We start from the raw sequence: 6,954 nt of genomic DNA on the forward strand, positions 1-6,954 counted from the left end.
CCCCTCTCTCCCTCTCCCCCCCTTCTTCCTTTACATGAGGGTCTCATACACGGTCAACATCGAATTTCGTCAATATATTGGCTGTTTTAATATATATTGTAGCTATGATATTAACTCCTCTGTTATATTAGATGTACCGCGTTCAATAATATTGGTCGCGCGGTAGTAAGGTAATCAGTGATGGTTGGTTTCATTAACTTATAATAATCATTCGTTACAATCTTGATGTGTTATAAGTATATAGTCAATCTTAACCATGGATTTGAAATAAATTGGACACTAAGTGTTTAATGAACCAATTACCCAGTACAAAACTTATTGTTAAGGTTAAGATGTATGTATTTGTAGATAATTAACAATTGGTTGTTACATATTAAAGTGATTTTTTGTCGTTGTATTAAGTGGATCACTGTCATCAAGTTATTCTTGCTCATGAACTACAGAAAACTAATGAGATCTTGCTTCAACTTTGTCAGAGGAGATTAGACATTATTAGGGCAAAACATCATTTAGATAAAATGTAAAAAAATTAAATGAAAATAAAAATAACTTTATTCTGTAATATTAACATGAACATGATAGGTTACAAGTAAACGATTAGTAGAATAAACATTAACATGACACAATGGTTGTTCCATGATTCCATTAAATTATACAATGAATAATGATGAAAATTCTTCTTAATTTCAAGCATAGATGAATAGACCACTTGTATGGAAAACCTTAACCTAATGACACATTGTTTACACCTCTGAACTGAAAGGTGTTATCGGAGGCATTTGGATACCTTCAGGATTCGGGGTTACTAGCTAGTGATACCACAAAAGTATCCACCCTCCTTTCTATACTTTAACTAAACTATTGATATCCGATTCACATTCATCCACATTACAGTCAAACGCAATAGGTTAAAAAAAACTAACTGCAAAATAATTTCATTTATAAAATAAACTCGACTACCGAAATATCCCTATCTTATACTCCTATTTCTTCTAAGCAACGGGATATTATTACATATTTCTCTTAGATGTTATGATATAACTAACACGTTAGTCATGTATATACAAATTAATGAAACTTGTAATAGCAGTCGGATGTCTTGGACTAAACGCTACAGCTCTTTACAAGTATATTCAGTCCCGTGTAATTGTGAGTGACACCATTCAGAAAGCTCCTGCATCCGCACGTGTAAACATAAAGAAAGTGTATTAATTCATTTATAGAAGGATTAAGATATTGTTAATCCGGTGAACTCAGTTTGCTGTTTCATTAAAAATCTACTTTCTACTTTTTACTTGAAAATAGCCTGATCATAAAAGGTCGTTTGACCAAAATTTTAAACTTCACCAAATATGTCCTGAAAAACACAACTTAAAATAATTTACCTGGTACCTTTAGTATCTACCAATAAAGTACTAAAATTTAATTTCAATAACCGTCAGTCTACTGGTGTACCTCAGGGAAGTATCCTTGGTCCTATCCTTTATACAATTTTCACAGCTGACATCCTTACCCATCCTAACACTATCCTCACCACGTATGCCGATAACACATGTCTGTTGTCAGTGAACTATGATCCTTACATTGTATCCCAAACCCTCCAATCCCACATCACCACCCTTGAAGAATGGAGCCAAAACTGGAGGATTAAAATTAATTCCAATAAATCCCACCAAATCACATTTACCCTTCGTCGTAAACCACTGACCTCATGCCCTACAGTATCCTTTAATAATACCCCACTTATTGCTGTCGAACAGATCCGTTATTTAGAACGACATGCTCGACAAACGACTGACATGGAATCCTCATACAAGACTAAAAAGACAAGAAACTGCTCGTAGATTCCGACTATTGCAACATTTACTAGACAAATGGTATAAATTGCCAATCCATTACAAAAGACTGATCTACATGGCTATTATAAGGCCTATCTGAAAATACGGAGTTGAGCTTTGGGGTTCCACTAAACCATCAAATTCCTCCTGAGTCCAATCCTTATAGTACTTCGTAAAATCCTTAATGCTCCTTACTTTGTCACAAATCAAGTCATCCATCAGGACTTCAATGTACCATATATTGTTGATTTTGCCAGAACCAGCTACCATACCTTCTATGATAAATTTCCCAACCATCCAAATTCACTTGTTTCTAACCTGGCTTCTCCTTCATTACCCAATAATCCTCCTAGACCTCTGAAAAGAAGATGGGCTCGAGATCTTCTCCTCTATAAATGTTATTGGAGTTCTATCAATGGATAGATTCTCCACTTGTTTGTATCATGTCACTATGTCACCTGCAGCAAATTTACTTGTTGTATATATTTTTATACAGTTGTAATAAATAACAATAAATAAATTATAAAAAAAAAAAAATTACAACAAATAAGGTATCTGGTAGTGAAATCACTATAAACATTATTGGAAGACAAATAGCCACTCACAAAATAGAAGAAACCCTGTTAGTTGTACAAAATTAGTAAAGTCAATATAGTTCCATCAGAACTGTATGAAGAACGAGGCAAATTATCCAAAGAAGATATACGTGAGCATCTCTGAAAGAACATGGAGCTAAGACGGAAGATATTTTATTGAAGTAGAAAAAGAACTCCGGGGTAAAAAATAGCTGTTAAGGAGCAACCGGAAAAGTGGGCTGATGTACCGGAAGCTTCATTATAGCCAAAAGGGCTTTGTATAAAAAAACAATTTCTTGCAAAAACAAAAACACTCAAATCTGGTAGAAAATACTGAGGAAACCACTTCAACTCGTAACTGAATAATGAACTTGAAGAAATTGAAAACGTAGAAAATGAAAATGGAGATCCCCACTTAGAAAATGCAGACGAAAATGAACTGCCAGATGAAGAATTAAAAGCAATGCAAAGATTAAAAAATAATATCTGGATTATCTCTCTAGGAAGTCTGGTGAGTCAATTTTTTATAATTTTTTGAGGTTTATTACTTCCATCATTTTCAATAAATTATTATTTATTTATTCATTAACATTGTACAACGTTTCGGGACCACTGTCCCATATTCATGTACTATAAAAACCTATAACAATATTAAAAACTATATAACACCAATCTTCTACTTTATATATTTGATTTTATACAATAAAAGTCACCTCATGATTTCATATGGGAAATCATGTCCTCCATTTTTCATCTTCACTTCTCTCTGTGTAAAAATAATAAAACCCCAGGAAATTATGCTATTTTATTTGAGTTTTTAAGGATGGGGGACCTGAGTTAGTGAAAGTATTCCAATATATTAACTAGGAAGTTTGGTAAGATGAAGTTTGAGTAAAAGGGTCATTGCCATATAAAATGGGATATTTTTATTTATCTTGGAAACTATTGAAGGATGTCATAATATCATACGGGGTATAAGTTAGTCTTTAGAGTATTGCAAGTAGTCCTTCATATTCTAAACAGTATTTCCTGGCTTCCCAAGGAATAAATCTACGGGCGACTAAATATTTTCGAGCAGCATATTTTGGCAAGGGCAAGATACTATGATATAATGTTCCATTTTCTATTTATTGATAATAAGGTAGCACTAATTAATATCACTAGAGAAGCGGTTTGAGGAAGACCACACATTTTGAATAGGACTTCCAGATGGTGCCATCTATTGGCAAACCCATGAAATACTAAGAAAGATCCAATTAGTCTCAGTAGGATAGAGTAATTAAATTTTCTCCTCAGAGTGAGTATCAAAAAGCTGTTTATAAAATGCTGTCACTATGTTTTTCAACAGTTTTCTGCCATTAGCCTATGAGAAACATTGATTATTTAGGAAGATAAATATTAATGATGTAATTAGTTAGTTGGATAATTTATTATTATTTTTTTTGGGGGGGGGGCAATTCCCGTTAAATAGAGTTAGCCAGTGAAATACATGAAATAGATATAGTAATTTTACAAAAATGGTGAGTTAAAGATCTTTTATATAAACTAACAACAAAACAATATAACCAAGCCGGGCTGTCCACATTCGTTAGAATAAAACAGTAAAACAAAAACATCACTTCATATTTAATAATACTAAAAAACAAAAAACTGTCAGGCTCTAACCAAAATGTTTTGGGTTACATATATAAAATACAGTTTAAGGTCCAATCCTGATTTCGGCTAATATCGCTTAGCTTAGGCATGTATCAGATTCAGTTCTCATCGTACGCGGGGAAATTTGCCAAAAAATGGAAACAATCCTCCTGGGCCGTTCCATCACAAGCAGGACAAAGCTGCTATGGGTCCTAAGTATGTTTGTGTGGACCGACATTTAGAGTAATTGCATAGTTACCAGAAAGTGGTAGTTAGGCAATTATTCTCAAGTGATTTTTAGGTAGCTTTGAGGAGCATCCGTTTTAATGAAGACTCTACCATGCCACGGGTTATAGGTTGATTCTCGTAATAACAAGAGGTCTTTATCCCTGACAAATTCCCTGTATTTATCAAAGATCTCCCCCATTCTAATTTTGATACTTACTGGATCATTAAGTAGTATCGGTTCAAACAATCTTGAGCTGTCCAATATTTTTCTTATCTGCGTTCCAATGATATTGCAGACTCAGACGGTTGTTACTGTTTGGCTGCGGTATCTTTAAGTAATATGGTTTCACGAAGCGAGTACAACTCATGTAAAGTATTTTTATTAGCCAGGACAGAGTTTTCTTTAAAACGTGATATCCCACGGGAATGGGTGCCACTTCTAGTCTTGCCATAAAGTGTGGGGTGTTTCGTTGCAAACACAGTAGTCGCTTGTAGTACCTACATTGTATACTTTCCAATTCCTCTATGTGCTGCACAGCCCAAATAGGCGAGTTGTATCTTCTATGCAGCGTAGAGGATACAACTCAACATAGTTGATTCGTAAAGTTTCTGCCTGAGATTATTTTAGCCTTCCCCCAGGTACTTAGCCCCGTCCCGATGCTTGAGTTACTTTTAGATACTATAGTATCTATGAATATATGGATATATGCTTCATGGCACGGTTAAAAAGTCCTGATGAAGTAAACTCTATAACAAGGTATATTCAGGTACTTCTGTAATAATATTTCCCTCGAAATAAACTCTTTTCCTTCTTTCTTTTGTTTTTTCTATATTAACGGTCAAGGAGTTTGATTTGCAGTATATATTTAAAATATTTAGTTTCGATTGGACATCAGTCACAGAGTCCTCAATGAAGACCAAATCATCCGCGTAAATGAGGGTCATAATTTCTTTGTATGGCGATATACTCATTCCATGCACCCCGTTTCTTTGAAAAACGTGTCTGTATCCGCGATAAATAATGAAAATAATAAGGGGCTTAATATGTCCCCCTGGACCTTATTACCTTCAGTAATATCTATTGGGTTACTTAAATGATTGCTGCATTGTTATATATGTGTATTCTAAGGAATTTTCCACTTATTTCCATTAAGAAAAGTTTGCACCAAAGTTTTGAATGCGAGACTGAATCGAATGCTCTTCGAAAATATACAATATAGTAAGCGGTATGTGCACGTTTAAATAAACTAATTTGTGAGAGTTAAACCTTATCTAGTTCCATCCATCCCTACAGCCCACCTAGAGGGTTGAATTGGCAGTGGTCAAGAGACTTATTATAAAATAAAAATGGACAATTGGAGTTCTGGCAATGGTCAGATTTTCCACTCAAGTTGAGTGTTTGTGGCTTTAGCGCACTTGCTCAGCCTCCACTGGCTCACTACCAGTGATGCGGCGAGAGGGATGCGTTGGGATCATTGAGCTCTACTCTACCCTCCCCCCCGACACGTGGGAGAAATAGTGAGCTCAGGGTATTGTGTAAATATTGTATATTAGAGTGTAAATGTGACTAGAGATTATATTATTTTTATTATCATATATTTATTTTTTCATAAACATAGTTTGATTATGCTCATTTTGTTTATCCTTCTGTTTGTATATATTTTAGGAGAGATTTTATTTATTTTTAAGTTTTTTTTTCATTTATTTATTTTTATTCTTATTTTATTTTATTTTAGTATGAATATGATCATTTATCACTATTACCTATTTCCCACAACTGTGGCAGATTGTAATATCTATCAATAAATAAAAAAGATTTGCCAGTTTAAAAAAAAAAAAAAAATGTGAGAGGGCGCTTAAAACAAAAATATCTATAAGCTATTGTATAAAATGCTGGTGAATAATTTAAGTAGGCTGTTTGTCAGAGCAATACACCTATAATTTTCTGGGTTATTCAAATTGCCTTTTTTATGTACCATAACCGAAATAACATTAGTTCATGATTTAGGAAGTTTTTCATCCAGCAATATTTTATTAAATAGCATTTCTACATAAAATGGCCAATTATCGGGCAGATTTCTAATAAAATCATCTGTTATTTTGTCGGATCCGGGAGAGTGGTCAATTCCAGCCCGTGTTATGGGGGTATAAAAAAAAAATTCATGCTTAATTCTCTCCTATTGGGATATATCTCATTAAAGAAGGATTCACATTGAGTACATATAATTGGAGGGGACTCTGTTTTATTTACTCTAATTCTCTAATGCTTTAGATATTATTAGGTACAACGAACTCTTCATCTCCGACATGGCATCAGTAGCCTCTCTCACTGCACATTCGTGTTTTTAGGCAGCAGGTGGTGGAGTTGCAGTGGACTTTGTCGTCTTCATCAGCTGAAATGCGGCAGGAATTAGAAATATAATTTCAAGAAAAGCTTGTCAAACGAAAACTTAATAAAACCAACCTTTCAATAGGCTTAATTAAAAATAAAGTAGGAATATATATTAAACATATTTGTTATCAAATTAAAACAAGTACAGTAAACGTAAAAGGTTTACCATTTATGGTTTCTTAGCTATAGTGTTTTTATTTTTAATTTGATTGTATTTATTTATTGAAATTTTACAACTGTATACAAAAGAATTTTTTTTTCTTACCTCATTTTTTAATTTATTAAA

At 33.6% G+C, this 6,954-nt stretch overlaps 1 long non-coding RNA gene across 1 annotated transcript in view; it reads left to right on the top strand.

The window, feature by feature from the left end:
- Window positions 1–6,921, top strand: part of LOC136797057 (uncharacterized) — a 13,421-nt gene extending 6,500 nt beyond the window's left edge. Inside the window, exon 4 of the long non-coding RNA XR_010844858.1 lies at window positions 6,626–6,921. This is a non-coding gene — a long non-coding RNA (uncharacterized lncRNA). The remainder of the gene's footprint in view (window positions 1–6,625) is intronic.
- The last annotated feature ends 33 nt before the right edge of the window (window positions 6,922–6,954 follow it).

The sequence above is a fragment of the Halyomorpha halys genome, unplaced genomic scaffold (genome assembly GCF_000696795.3).
Source record: "Halyomorpha halys isolate HHAL.00 unplaced genomic scaffold, Hhal_1.1 Scaffold2274.1, whole genome shotgun sequence".
Taxonomy (NCBI): domain Eukaryota; kingdom Metazoa; phylum Arthropoda; class Insecta; order Hemiptera; family Pentatomidae; genus Halyomorpha; species Halyomorpha halys.